At 38.2% G+C, this 15,825-nt stretch overlaps 1 protein-coding gene and 1 pseudogene across 6 annotated transcripts in view; both read left to right on the top strand.

Annotated features, from left to right (window-relative positions):
* The window catches only part of SSBP2 (single stranded DNA binding protein 2), a 309,255-nt gene that overhangs the window by 27,550 nt on the left and 265,880 nt on the right, over nucleotides 1-15,825 (top strand). The gene's annotated exons all lie outside the window — the stretch shown is intronic.
* LOC106967951 (suppressor of cytokine signaling 2-like) lies at nucleotides 558-2,759 on the top strand (annotated as a pseudogene).

Raw genomic sequence — 15,825 nt, 5'->3', positions numbered from 1 at the left:
TCATTTGCTTCCATGTTTTGTTTTGTTTTAATTTCTTCTTTAATTTCTTGGTTAACCCATTCATTCTTTAGTAGGATGTTCTTTAACCTCCATGTATTTGAGGGCTTTCCAAATTTTTTCTTGTGATTGATTTTAAGTTTCATAGCATTGTGATCTGAAAATATGCATGGTAGGATCTGTCTTTTTGTACTTGTTGAAGGCTAATTTGTCATCCAGTATGTGATCTGTTCTGGAGACTGTTCCATGTGCACTCGAAAAGAATGTATATTCTGCTTTAGGATGAAATGTTCTGAATGTATCTTTTAAGTCCACTTGATTCAGTGTGTCTTTCAAAGCCATTGTTTCCTTGTGGAAATTCTGCTTAGATGATCTGTTGTTGTAAGTGCGGTATTAATGTCCCCTACTGTTATGGCATTACTATCAGTGAGCTAGCTTGCTTGCTTGCTTGCTTTCTTTCTTTCTTTCTTTTCTTTTCTTTTCTTTTCTTTTCTTTTTTTTCTTTTCTTTTTTCTTTCTTTCTTTCTTTCTTTCTTTCTTTCTTTCTTTCTTTCTGTTTATTTTTGAGAGAGACAGAGACAGAGACAGAGAGAGACAGAGGGTGAGCAGGGGAGGGCAGGGATAGGGAGATAGAGAATCTCAAGTAGGCTGCAGGCTCTGAGCTGTCTGCACAGAGCCCAACATGGGGCTCAAGCTCACAAACCATGAGATCATGACCTAACCTGAAGTTGGACATTTAACCAACTGAGCTACCCAGCTGCCCCTCAGTGAGTTTCTTTATGTTTGTTTTTAATTCTTTTATATATTTGGGTGTTTCCAATTTGGAGGCATAAATATTTACAATTGTTAGCTCTTCTTGATGGATAGACCCCTTAATTATGATGTATGCCCTTCTTCCTCTCTTATTAGAGTCTGTTTTAAAATCTAGTCTGTATGATATGAGTATGGCTATTTCAGCTTTCTTTTGACATCCATTAGCATGATAGATCGTTCTCCCTCCCCTCATTTTCAATCTGCAGGTGTCTTTAGATATAAAATGAGGCTCTTGTAGGCAGCATATAGATGAATTTTGTGGGTTTTGTTTGTTTTTTATTCTTTTTAAATTTTATTTTTTTAGTTTACATCCAAATTAGTTAGCATATAGTGCAACAATGATTTCAGGAGTAGATTTCTTAATGCCCCTTACCCATTTAGCCCATACCCCCTCCCATAACCCCTCCAGTAACCCTCTGTTTGTTCTCCATATTTAAGAATCTCTTATGTTTTGTCCCCTTCCCTGTTTTTATGTTATTTTTGCTCCCCTTCCCTTATGATCATCTGTTCTGTGTCTTAAAGTCCTCATATGAGTGAAGTCATATGATATTTGTCTTTCTCTAATTTCACATAGCGTAATACTCTCTAGTTCCATCCATGTAGTTGCAAATGGCAAGATGTCATTCCTTTTGATTGCTGAGTAATGCTCCATCGTGTGTGTGTGTGTGTGTGTGTGTGTGTGTGTGTGTACACACCACATCTTTATCCATGATGAATTTTGTTTTTTAATCCATTCTGATACCTTGTGTCTTTTGATTAGAGCATTTGGTCCATTTACATTCAGAAATATTGTTGAAAGATGAGCCCCTGCTTCAACTGAAAGTGGCCATTGACCTTTCAAGCTTTTGAGAAGTGATGCAATAGAATAGTATTTCAAAGAAAAATGGTTATCGAAATTTGGGATCTGTTTTTCCCTCCCTGTGGCGCTAGCCCTGCGGGGGAAATCGCCAAGAGGAGAGCTCTTGGGACTGCAGGCACAGGAGGTTGGCTGTCCAGCACCACCCGAGTGCATAGGTAAGGGCACCCCTTCAGCAGTCAGAGCAGGCAAACTGTGCATGACCGCGCCTGCGGGGGACTTTGCCATCCGTCCACCTTTGATCTGGGGAGGAAAAACCAGAAGCTCCGCATCCCCTCCCCCTCCACCAATTCGGATACCCCCCAGAGACTCGTTTTGGGGTTCTCACTGACTTCCAAGAAGGACGCGTGCCCCTCTCTGGTCCCGGCATGGGCAGCTACTTGTTTTTGCTGCCCTGACCCCTTTCCCATGACCCTACGGTGCCTCGAGTTCTCCGGGAATGGAGTGGAAGGGACGCAGAGCTAGTGTGGGACCTCAGGGTCCGCGGAAGAGCCGTCCCCGGAGGCGGCGCGTCTGGCGAAGGCTCTATAGGAACTCAGTCAAACAGGTTGGTACTGGGGAAGTATGACTGTTAATGAAGCCAAGGAGAAATTTAAAAAGGCACCAGAAAGAACTTTCTTGATTAGAGATAGCTCTCATTCAGACCACCTACTAAAAATATCTGTTAAAAGATCAGCTGGACCAACTAATCTGCGAATCGAATACCAAGATGGGAAATTCAGGTTGGACTGTATATCATATGTCTCAACTCCAAGTTTAAACAGTTTGACACCGTGGTTAATCTGATCGACTACTATGTTCAGATGTGCAAGGATAAGCGGACAGGCCCAGAAGCGCCCTCGAACGACACCGTTCACTTTTATCTGACCAAACCGCTCTACACATCAGCCCTGCCTCTGCAGCATCTCTGTAGACTCTCTGTTATGGAGATGCACCAGTATCATCTGGGGACTGCCTTTACCAACAAGACTAAAAGATTACTTGGAAGAATATAAATTCCAGGTATAAGTGTTTCTCTTTTTCTAAACATGCCTCCTATAAAGTATCTCCGAATGCAGCTATGGTAAAAAAATAAATAAAATAAAAAATAAAAGAACCAAAACTTGAGTCACTACTCTGGATAACTATTCGGAATTCTAAAAACAGCTGAAGTCCATCTAATTTAAATGTGTGAGGAGGTAGCTAGGTATTTAAAGTTTCCCCAAATGTTTTCACCTGAGTGATGCTTCCCTTCCTAAGGCTGACCAAGACCAGCAGATCCTTTTAAGTTGAAAGCAAAATGCCGTGAGTGGAGGCTGGAGGAATATTTTATCAGAATGCCTTGCCTTCCCCAGGTTTCTGTTTGTTAGGTGGAAGGCCCAGGCCCTGGTAGTAGAGAGAGAACTCCATGCAGGACCACTGAAGAAATAGAAGCAACAAACTGATGCAGGCTTAGCTTTAATTTCACATGCCTGGTGATCAGAGTCTACTTGAGGACATTTTCTGTTTTTGCATTCTGGACGTACCTAGGTGTTTCGTTAAACAGATACTGCTTGTGAGTATTTATCCTTCTTTTTATGCAATTAACCAAATCAGCCAAAAAAGTGACCACGAAATCCTGAATTTGACTTTTTACTACATATATGAACTCTCTCATGAGTACCTTAGTAATCCATTTTAAGGGAGCCTTATTTCAGAAATATTTCAAACTGGTGCAAATGGAAAAGACTTTGTTTTTTCCTTTAAGGCTAAAGACAAGAAGGTTGTGCTCTACAGATGCAACTCAATCCCTGTTAATAAAACCATGTAGATACAGGCATTTTATCCTTTGAAGTAGCTGTATCCCAACCTGTTGCCATTGACTTTTGGGAAATGGCTTTAGAAATTTCCAAGTTGTCCTTGAATTGTGTGACCAGGTAGAATACTTCGACTTAATTTTCTTCCAGAGATAGGGGGATACCTGCCTGTTTTTCAAAGTGTTTATTTACTGCTGTTACTATTTGATTAGAATGTATTAAATAAAAATACTTGGCTTAAAAAAAAAAGAAATATTGTTGAAAGATGAATTTACCATTCTTACATGTAGAGCTGTTGTTTCTGGTAATGTTCTCTAATTCTTTATAGTTTTTGTTGCTTTGGTCTTCTTTTTGTTTTTCTCCACTCACAGAGTCCCCCTTAAAATTTCTTGCAGGGCTGGATTAATGGTCATGGACTCCTTTAGCTTTTGTTTGTCTGGGAAACTCCATCTATTCTGAATGACAGGCTTGTTGAATAAAGAATTCTTGACTGCATATTTTTTCCCATTCAGCACATTGAATATTTTCTACCACTTCCTTCTGGCCTGCCAAGTTTCAGTGGACGGGTCTACTGCTAACCTTATATGTCTATTCTTGTAGGTTAAGGGCCTTTTGTCCCTGGCTGTTTTCTGAATTCTTTCTTTGTATTTTACAGGTTTCATTATGATATGTCATGGTGCTGACTTGTTTTTGTTGATTTTGAGGGGAGTTCTCTGGCCTCTGGGACTTGGATGTCTGTTTCCTTCCCCAGATTAGGGAAGTTGTCAGCTATAATTTGTTCAAATAAACTTTCTGTCCCTTTTTCCCACTCTTCTTCTGGGACTTCTATGATATGGATATTGTTTTGTTTATGGAATCACTAAGTTCTCTAAGTCTCCCCTTTGTGATCTAATAATTTCGTCCCCCTCTTCTTTTCAGCTTCGTTATTTTCCATAATGTTATCTTCCGTATCACTTTTCTTTCCTCTGCTTCTTCAACCCTTGTTGTGACTGTATCCAGTCAGTATTGCCTCTCAGTTGTAGCATTTTTTTATTTCAGCCTGACTAGTTTTTAGGTCTTTGATCTCTGTAGCAAGGGTTGTCTGATGTCTTCTGTGCTTTTTTCAAGCCCAGCTATTAGTCATATTACTGTTGTTCTAAATTCTTGTTCAGATATTTTGCTTATATCTGTGTTGAGTAGGTCCCTGGCTGTGATTTCTTCTTGACCTTTCTTTTGGATTGAATTCCTCTGTCTGGTCCTTTTGGTTAAGTTTCTGTCTTTTACATGTTTTAAAAGCTTGTTATGTTCCCTGCACCTGAGTGTACTTCTGAGAGTCATACACTGTCTGGGGCCTGGCCCTTCAGGAAATGTTTCTGGTATATGCTGTGTGCACTCTGCTGTTGTGTTTTCACTGCTCTTTCCCACCAGTCAGTCTACTGCAGAGCTTATCCTTGATTGCAGTGGGGACTGTTTGGACCTTTAACTAGGTGTGCTTTGATTCGTTTTTTTGAAGTAAGCCTGGAAAAAGGGGGGAAAGAACCCAAAAAAAGAGAACAGGAAAGGGAACAACAATAAGAAAAACCAAACAGAGAATCAAGAACTTACGGTTTTTCCAAAGAAAAGGGGAAAAAAGAAAGAGAAAGAAAAGAATAAAAAGGCCTGATCCAAAAAGAGAGAGAGAGAAAAAAGGAAATGAAAAAAACAAACAAGAAACGATGAGCCTGATTCCAAAAGAAAAAAGTTAGAAGAAAGAAAAAATAGGAAAAAAAAAAAGAATTAACCCTTGTCCTATTTTCACCAGAACTACAGGTATCATTTTGAAGCACTCGATTTTCAGTACACTTGGTGCATGGGGGGTGCTGGCTGTGCTAGTCCTCTAGAGGAGACACCTGCTGTGTTGGCTCAGAGTAAGTCTTGTCCCAGTAAATAAGCAGTTGCCAGGCACATGGTGGGGGAGGGTGGGGTGATGGGGGAGGTGGGGGATGTGTGGTTTGGTGTATGCAGGTCCCACCTCCATTGGGGGCCATTGTGTTGCTCTCTGAAGTTATACTGTATTTGTCTTGGGGAAAATGGTGCCACCCCAATCTCTCATCCCTGGACAGGTGATCTCACAGCTCTCACTGTTCTAGCAGCCATCACAGAATGGCAAAGACAGCTTGCCCAGTGCCACAGCTCTCCTGCTTTTTCCTTTGGCACGCGGCTGGGATTCAAAACCTGATGTCTTAAAGGACCTGCCCCTGCATAGATCTGCCCCCCTCCACTGTAGTAGAATCTCTCCATGCTGTCTGAAGCCCCCTGAACCTGAAAAACAGTCCCATGCCTGTATAGTTTGCAGAATCAATAGTGTAGCACCGCTAAAGGCGGCAAAGTTAAATTCCTTCTGGGTGTGCCTCTGTCCCCTATTGATGAAAGGCCTTTGGTGCCTGCAGGGTCTTTTATTAGGGAGGCAATATACCCTTTTCTAAAAGTACTCCAGGAAGGGGAAACCTCTCTCTGATTGTACCCCAGGGACCAGGCACCACAGCTCCCCTCCAGAGAAAGTTGCTCAGTTCTAAAACCTCAGAGTTTGTGCTCCAAATGCTCTTTGCAACACAAAGACCCCTGTGGCACTCAACCTCCTGTTCCCAATTCCATGGTCACTAGAGATTTCCTCTTGTGTGAACTGGATGCCACACTTTCTCAACCTCTGTCTTTCTCTCCCTTTTGTTTCTCCATGAAAAGAGTTCCCTCCTGTCTGTGGCACCACCGTTTTCCTTTCCCCCAACTCACATCCACACACTGTACACCTGCCATGCTGTCTCCCTCCAACAGTGGAGATCCTTTCTCCATTCCACAGATCGATTTCCTGGGTATTCCAAGTGATCTGACCTCAGTATAGCTGTGTTTGAGGGATGAGGAAAGCCCAGTCCCCCACGTCCCCCACTTCTCTGCCATCTTAACCCCTCCTAACATTTTCATCTTACAATTGGAAATTTGTAACTTTCGAGCACCTTCACCCATTTAGTCCAACCTCCACCTTTGGCAACTGCCAATCTGTTATCTGTGCCTATGAGTTTGTTTTTGTTTTTATTTTTGTTTTGATTCTACATGTGAGATCACACAACATTTGTTTTTCTCTGTCCTCCTTCACTTAGCATGATGTCTACAGTGTCTGTTCATGTTGTTGTAAACTGTGGAATGTCCTTTCTCATGGCTGAATAATATTCCATTGTATATAGATCTTTATCCATTTATCTACTGACAGACACTTAGGTTGTTTCAGTATCTTGGTGATTGCGGTTAGTGCTGCATGAATATGGGAGTGCAGATGATCTCTTAAAGATCCTGTTTTGGGGGCACCTCACTGGCTCAGTTGATAGAGCATGTGATTCTTGATTTTGGGATTATAAATTTGAGCTCCATGTTGGGTGTAGAGAATATTTAACAGTAAAATCTTAAAAAAGGGGGGGTGCCTGGGTGGTTCTGTCAATTAAGCGTCTGACTTTGGCTCAGGTCAAGATCTTGCCATTCATGAATTTGAGCCTGCATCAGGCTCACTGCTGTCAGTCAGTACAGAGCCCGCGGAGGATCCTCTGTCTCCCTCAATCTCTGCACCCCCCCCTCCCATGCTAATGCGTGCTTTCTCCCTCTCTCAAAAATAAACACACATTTTTAAAAAGATTAAAAAAAAAAATAAAGATCCTCTTTTTATTTTCTTCAGGTATATGTTCAGAAGTGGGATTGCTGGATCATATGATAGTTCTATTTTTAATTTTTTTAGGGTATACATTTATTAAAAGGGTCAAAATGCAATCTGTTTTTAAATTTTTTTGAAAACTCCATTCTGGTTTTTTTTTGTTTTTTTTTTTTTTTTAGTACCTGCATGAATTTATATTTCCACCAATAGTACATCCTCACCAACACATTTTATCTCTTGTCTTTTTGATAACTATTTTAACAGGTGTGTGGTGATATCTCATTGTAGTTTTGATTTGTATTTCTTTGAGGATTAGGATTCCTTTTCATATCTCCCTTGATAATTTGTATATCTTGTTGGGAGAAATGTCTGTTTCAGTCCTTACCCCATTTTTAAATTGGCTTACTTGGGGGTTTTTTTGCTATTGAATTTTAGGATTTTCTTACATATTTTAGTAGTTAATCCCTTATCAGGGATATGACTCGCAAATATTTTCTACCATTTTGTAGGTTGCCTTTTCACTCTGTTGATTGTTTCCTTTACTCTGCAGAAGTTTTTTTTAGCTTGATGTAGTCCCACTTGCTTGTTTTTGCTTTTGTTGCCTTTGCTTTTAGTGTCATATCCAAAAAAGTTACTTCCAAGACCGCTGTCAAGGAGCTTACCCACTGTGTTTTCTTTTAGGAGTTTTATGATTTCAGGTCTTAAATTCAAGTCTTTAATGCATTTTGAGTTGATTTTTTTTTTGTGTGTATGGTGTAAGATAAGGGTCCAGTTTCATTCCTTTACATGTGGCTATCTAGATTTCCCAGCAACATTTATTGAAGAGACTATCCTTTTCCCTTCTATATCTTGGTTTCTTGGTTGTAAGTTAATTGACCATATGTACATGACTTTATTTCTAGTGTCTCTAGTCTCTTCCATTGATATATATGTTTTTATTCCCATAACATACTGTTTTAATTACTGTAGTTTTATAATATAATTTGAAATCAGCAAGCATGATGCTTCCTTTCCTAGGATTCCTTGGTTATTCAGGGTCTTTTGTGGTTCCATACAAATTTTAGGATTATTTTTTTCTATTTCTGTGAAAAATATCATTTGAATTTTGATAGGGATTGCATAAAATCTTAAATTTTTTTTAACGTTGATTCATTTTTGATAGAGACAGAGCATGAGCAGGGTAGGGGCAGAGAGAGAGGGAGACACAGAATCCGAAGCAGGCTCCAGGCTCTGAGCTGTCAGCACAGAGCCCAACATGGGGCTCGAACTCACAGACCGTGAGATCGTGACCTGAGCTGAAGTTGGATGCTTAACTGACTGAGCCAGCTAGGCACCCCTGGATTACTTAAAATCTTAGATCACTTTGGGTAGTTTGGACAGTTTAGCAAGATTAATTCATCCAATCCATGGACATGGAATATCTTTGCATTTATTTGTGACCAGTTTTTTGAGTGATGTATGATAGGTTTCATTGTAGAGATCTTTCACCTTCTTGATTAAATTTATTCATATGTATTTTATTCTTTTTGATGGTATTCTATTATTATTACTTTTATTTATTTTTAAGATTTTAAGTAATTTCTACACCCAATGTGGGGCTGGAACTTACAGCCCTGGTATCAAAAGTCACACTCTCTGCTACCTGAGCCAGCCAGTCACCCCTACGTGGGATTACTTTTAAAAGTTTCTCTAACAGTTCATCGTTAGTGTATAGAAATTATTTTTATACATTGATTTTGTATCCTGTACCTCTACTGAATTGATAAATATTGGATGAATGAATGTTAAATGAATGAGTTTCTAAGTGGTGGTTTATTTACATTCACTGTCCTGTAATAAAAATCTCAAAGTATACATATTTGATGAATTTATTTTGTTTTAGTGCACAATAGCAGTTGGAGTTAATTTGTAGCCATTATTTAAAGAAGGTTGTACCAGATTTTTTCATGTGATTTCTTTAATAATCCACAACAATTTTGTGAAGTTAGTATATCCCCTGTTTACAGGTGATGAAACAGTGTTGACACTTCCCCAAAGCCACTTAGCTAGTAAGTGGCAGAACTGAGATTTGAACCTACATCTATCTATAACTAAAGTCAACACTACTCAACTTTGCTGCTTCCTAAATTAATGATTAAGTTGTCTGGAATATCTGCTTCTGATGAACACTTTCTTTTCCCAATGATGCTGGATAAATGAGGTGTTACTGTAATAGGTGTTAATTGAATGGCGCAGAGAGTAAGTGCAAAAGATATTAAAGAAGGGAAAGGTGTTTGCCGAAGTCATCAGGGAAGCTTCTTGGAGTAATTGTGGGACTTTAGTCACTCAATTAGTGTTGTGAAAGTGTTCTCAGTGCCAGAGCTTTTAGGATATATGGGATATAAATACGTATAGAGGAGAGTAGAGGTATTCAGTTTGGAGAAAGTTCTTAGGGGCTTGGAGGTGTTGTGGGTATTTTGAAAGAAGTAAGGAGGACTAGTGTGGCTAGAAGAGAGGACTTATGTTGGAGAAAAGTAGGATATTGAAAAAGTGGGTGAGGATGATTGGGGATAGTATATAATCTATCCAGAATTTAATTTTGGGGGAGATGCCAGTAACAGTGGCATTGTGGCATAAAGTTATATTTTAGGAGGGTCAATCTGTTAGCAGTGTGCAGGTTTTAAATTAGAATAGTGCAGCATTGGATGCACAGTGACTGAAGAGTGGCACTTCTGGTCCTGGGCTTGAATTGCACCTTTCCTACTTGCTATTTTATGAGCTTACAATGTTATTTCACTCATTGTCCTTCCGTTTGTCCTCTGTGAAATGAGAATTGAACCTTTTGCCTTTTGCTTTTGCCTTTTGGGTCCTAGGTATGGGGAAGAATTACTCCCTTCTCTCAGTTCAGATTTGTATTTGTTTAGTGTTTTCTTTTCTTTTTTTTTCAATGTTTGTTTATTTTTGAGAGAGAGAGAGCACGCGAGAGCAAGCGAGCTTGGGCACATGCGCTAACACGAAGAGGGGAGGGGCAGAAGAGAGCCTGAGACAGAATTAAAGCAGGCTCCAGGCTCTGAGCTGTCAGCACAGAGCCCAACGAGGAGCTCAAACTCACAAACCATGAGATCCTGACCAGAGCCAAAGTCGGTTGTCCAACCCACTGAGGTGCCCCTGGTGTTTTCTTTTTAAACCTCAGGTGAAACAAATTCAGTTAATCAGATTTCTCAGATAATGGCACAGTATTAGCTTTGGCAAGTACAGGGCTTTCTTTTGTTTTATTTTATTTAAAGTAGTTTGCATTTGGGTTGCCTGGCTGGCTTGATTGGTGGAGTGTGCAACTCTTGATCTCAGGGTTGTGAGTTTGAGCCCCGTGTTGGGTATAGAGATTACTTGAAAATTAAACATCTAAAAAATAAAAAATAAATTAAAAAATGTAATACCCCTAACCCCACTCCCCTTAGGAAAAAAAATTCTCATATATCCACAATTTCTATTCTCATTCTTTGTCTCCGTAGACATCCATACGAATGTTTTTGGGTATGTCTGTGTCTTTAAAAAAATGTGGTGTTTTGTGCACATAAGTGTTTTTAATTTATATTAGTGATATTCTGGTATAGATCTGTTTCAATTTTCACTTAACCCTCTAAAAATGCCTTTTTGATGGAAAACTTCATACAAGTGTGCAGAAAGTACTATAACTCCCATGTATCCATCATCCATCATTGGCAATTATCAACTCATAGCTAATCTGGCTTAATAAATATTTCAAATTACTCCTCCCTTTGCCTCCCCAACCCCCACAACTTCACCTCTACATACTATATTATTTCAAAGAAAATCAGAGATTTTTTTTCTGTATTTCAGTGTTCAATACTTTAGAAAAATCTGTTTAAGTCTGTATATATTTCATAACTTGTGCCTGCTGTAGCTATTTCATAGTATATATCTGCCATATATATCTTCCTCTGGTGATGATAACCTAGACTGCCTTTAATTTCCTGATACCACAAACAACTCTATGATTTCCATTTTCATACAAGTCTTCTTTCATACAAGACCTTCTTGGAGAACTCTGATTTTCTAGAGAAAGATCTCTGGATCACAGGGTAGAACATACTTCATTTCGCTAAGTGCTGTCAGCTTGCTTTCCAGAATGGCTGTAGCACTTTACACTTTCACTAACAATACATGAGAGTTCCCCTTTCCTTCTACTTCCACTGATACTTGATATTATCTCACATTGTATTTTTGCTGGTCTGATATTTACAAAGTGGTATGTCATTACTTACTTTTTCATTTCTTTGGGGTTTGGTTTTTTGTTTTGTTTTTTTGTTTTTTGTTTTGTTTTTGTTTCTTTTGAGAGAGCGAGCAAGAGGCGGGGCAAGGATAGAGGGAAAGTGAGAGAGAGAATCTTAAGAAGGCCCATGCTCAGCAGGAGCCGAGTCGTGCTGATGTGGGGCTCAATCTCACAACTCTGAGATCATGATTTGAGCCAAAATCAAGAGTCGGACCCATAATAAGACTGAGCCACCCAGGTACCCCCAAACTCTTTTTTCTTATTCACTTTGTTCACCCACTTTATTTGGATTTCTGCTTAAATATTATATCTTTGACCATCTTATTTAAAGGAGTACTCTTCATCATCTTCTATCTTTGTTTTGCTTTATCTTTCTTTATACTGTTTATCATAAAAAACATCGTATATTAATCTTATTATGTATATTTCTATAGGTATTTCCAGTGCTCAAGTGCCTTCCTTTGAAGGATGGGATCTTATCTATGTTTTATATACCTGTAACTCTTGCCCTTAAAATGTAGATGCTCAATATATATTTGCTGGGTGAATAAATGTGAATTCACTGTTCATATCCTTTACCATTTTCCCTACTCAGCAGGATTTCCTTGAATATTCTAGACACTAACCTTGTTGATTATAGACACTGTAATATAGTCTGTTAATTTTGTCTGTGGTGTCCTCCTTTGATAAGGAATCCTTAATTTTCTCTTTTGTTTATTTTGAAGTTTATTTATTTATTTTTGAGAGAGAGAAAATGCAAGTGGGGGAAGGGCAGAGAGAGAATCCCAAGCAGGGTCCATTCTATCAGGGCAGAACCCAATGCAGGGGTCAAACCCACGAAGTGTGAGATCGTGACCTGAGCCAAACTTGGACACTTAACTGACTGAGCTACCCAGGCACCCCAGGAATCCTTAACTTTCAAGTGGTTAAATTGTCTTATCACAACACGAAAATCAGTACATTGTGATTCGTGTTGTTGTGGTCTGAAGAAATCCTTTTCTATCTTGATATCACACATTCCCCTATGTTTTCTTCTATTTGCTTTACAGTTATATTTTATATTATTTGTATTTTATATTTGTTGTATTTTACATTTGAGTCTCTAATCCCGTGTAAAAGTAAACATGTAAAGTGTCGTGTTTGATTTTATTTTTCTTCCTGCAGAATACAAGCACTTTGTACTTTTCCTATTTACTTGTAGTACACCCTTACCATATATGAGTTCTTTCTCACATTTCATTGATCATTTGTCTGTTTCTGTCTAGTATCACAATGTTTTTATGACAGTGGCTCTTTGCACTATGTCCTAAAGTCTAGTGGAGCAATTGACCTAGCAATGTATACAACAATAGCAACCAATACAATCAAATAACTAAACTGAAAAAAATTGCATGAGACTATTATAGAGGAATTTTAAAGCTCTATTAAAGGATATAAAAGAAGACATAACTAGTAGGAAAGAAGTACCATGGGATGACTTAATGTAACAAAGATGTCATTTTCCCCAGATTAATCTATAAACTCAAATGCAACTGTAATAAAAATTTCAGTAAGATATTTGAAGACCTCAGCATATTTATTCTAAAATTTACTTGGAATGTTTTATAAGTAATGTTGCTTTTTGAGATAAATGTATACTTTCATAGTACTTTGTATACTATGTTTTTTAGTGACTAGCTTTTCCATTCTTACAGATGGGCAGTTGATTGTAGACAGCATAGGAGGGAAGAAAGCAGCAGAGATAAGTGTTTGGATTAGCAGTGATAGAAATTGTGGTAGTGGCAGCAAGTAGCACTCTTAGCAGAGAAACAGAAAAGATAGAGAAAGAAAAGTGAGTTGGAGAAATATATAACCCTTCCTTGGCTCTGGGAAAATGAATGTGGTAAGACCAGAGGACAAATAGCCACCTGTAATGCTCCTTAATATTGTGCCTTATCTATGCCATGCTAATGACTCATATACCGCATCCAGTTCAACAGTCTGTGTGGAATACTTAACTCTCTGGGGTATAGCGTCTGTAGCAGGTTTCTGTGAGATGTAGCTTTATAATAGATGCTCATAAATTATGATGATCGTGTGTGTGGGGGGGGGGGAACGTATTTATATGTATACACATATATATAAATATACATATACACACACACACATATATATATAATTTTTTTAATATTTTATTTTCTTTTTAAGTAATATCTACAGCCAACGTGAGGCCTAAACTTACAACCCCAAGATCAAGAGTCACATGCTATGCTGAGTGAGCCATCCAGGCGCCCCTCTTGATGTTGTATTTAACATGTCAGGGAAATAGATGTTAGTTTCAATAAAAACTAGTTAAAGTAAAAATAATACCTGTACTTGGGTACAGGTTTCCATTTGGAAAACAAGGGCATCTAAAGCTATTCATTCCTTCAGTTTTCAGAGTCAGACTTTTACTTTGACTTACCTGTATTTTGTATATATACAATTGGATATACTCACAGCCTGAACATAGAATAAAAGCACTCTATATATTTATGGAGACCATAAGTTGAAAAAGAATGGGGTTGAAGGAAATGAACCTTTATATTCTACTACCAACAATAATCAACCATATTGATAGCCTTCTATTAACTGGTCATTATGAATCTTTCCTCTTCCAGGAAACTGAGAACCTTCTTAAAGGACAAATTTATGTACACACACACACACGGAGTTACATATAACTCTTACTAACAGTGTGTAACAATTTGGGTAGGAGTAATGTAATCTCAGACAAGGTGCTAACTATTCATTTGTAACTCATATAGAACCTTCTTTGCGTTATTCATGATAGTTCTTTTTTTTCTAAATGAGTGAGTTTAAAAGAGATTTGTTTTAGTTTATTTTTAAAAGCTTCCTCATTTGGCAAAAGTAATAAAGGGTTTCTGATTTTTAAGTTGATTTTTCACATAGAGGACATAAAATTTGTGTACAAATAACCACAATGTTGGGGTGCCTGGTTGGCTCAGTCGATTAAGCACTGACTTCAGCTCAGGTCATGATCTCATGGTTCATGAGTTCAAGCTCTGTGTCCGGCTGTGTGCTGACAGCTCAGAGCTTGAAGCCTGCTTCAAATTCTGTCTCCCTCTCTCTCTGTCCCTCCTCCACTTGTGTTCTGTCTCTGTCTGTCTCTCAGAAACAAGTGAACATTAAAAAATTTTTTTGATTAAAAAAACCATATAATCACAATGCTATTAGAGAGGGACTAGCAAAGCGTTACGAGATTTCAAAGGTGGAAGAAAACACTTGCTGGATATGCTGGGGAAGGATTCATTTGAGCTGAACATTTAAAAGTAAATAAACTTTTGATACTGTAATTGTGTATGCACTTGAGAAGGTAGGTGAGTGACAGTTTTTGTCCATTCTTCCATTTTGCACTTTTATGCTTTCTTAAAGGGAAGAGACCTACTGTGTATTTCTACCACATAGCACACATCATACCAGGTCCTTCACTTACACTGGTATACTTTACACTTAGAACAGCCATGTGAGGTACATCTTATTAACATATGATAAGTAAACAAAGGTTTAAAGAAATAAAATACCTGCTCAAGGTCATGTAACTAGTGCCTAGAGTTGTTTCTATGTTACAGAAATCTTAGGATATCATTTGCTAGCTATTATCTCTGTGTTTCTGGTTATAATTAAAATGATTACTACTTGAAGAATAATACACAGACTCTGCCTCATTACTGCAGTTATTGTTAAGGCTGTTCCAAGTTTTAGTGTTTTAAAAGGTTCACCACTGGCTGATAAAAGCCCATTGTTTCCACCCTCCACAGCCTCCCTTTTCCTCATTTCTCCACTGCCTGTCTTCAGCAGTGTGTTGCATTCTTGTGAAAGAGTGTTATAGTTACTAAATAGGAGAAAGGTAGGTCTTCTAGTTTGGAAATGAGAATTAAGTGGAAGGATTAGAATTATGCTCTTGGCTTTGATGTGAAGAGAATGAAACCATACAGAGAAGAGGAAGAAAATGACCTTCAGCTGGGAAGCATGGAACTCTCACAATGTACCTGTATAGTTAAATTACAGATTTGGCATGCTGTAATATATTTATCTTAGCAATATTTCTGACAAGACCTTCATGTCATGGATATTTGCTAGCTGTAGTAAGATCCTAATGCTTAATTAGAATGTAAGCAAGGATATTTTATATATTTTTTGTTGTTTATTTCCCTTTTATTTTCTATTGATACCTGGTAAAGTCTTTTTGAAAATTCCAATGAATAATTTAGTACTTGGCGTTTAGTATTTGTGCAGTAAATATTTGTTGGATGAATACTTGAATGTGTCAGCTATACTGATAACTGAAGAAAGGGAGGTATTTTGTGTGTGTGTGTGTGTGTGTGTGTTGAGACCATAGTTAATTAATTAATTAAAAGTTTATTTATTTATTTTGAGAGAGCAAGAGAGAAGGAACGGGAAGGAGCAGAGAGGA

The sequence above is a fragment of the Acinonyx jubatus genome, chromosome A1 (assembly GCF_027475565.1).
Source record: "Acinonyx jubatus isolate Ajub_Pintada_27869175 chromosome A1, VMU_Ajub_asm_v1.0, whole genome shotgun sequence".
In the NCBI taxonomy this organism is placed as follows: Eukaryota; Metazoa; Chordata; class Mammalia; order Carnivora; family Felidae; genus Acinonyx; species Acinonyx jubatus.
This window is presented reverse-complemented; position numbering and strand designations above follow the sequence as displayed.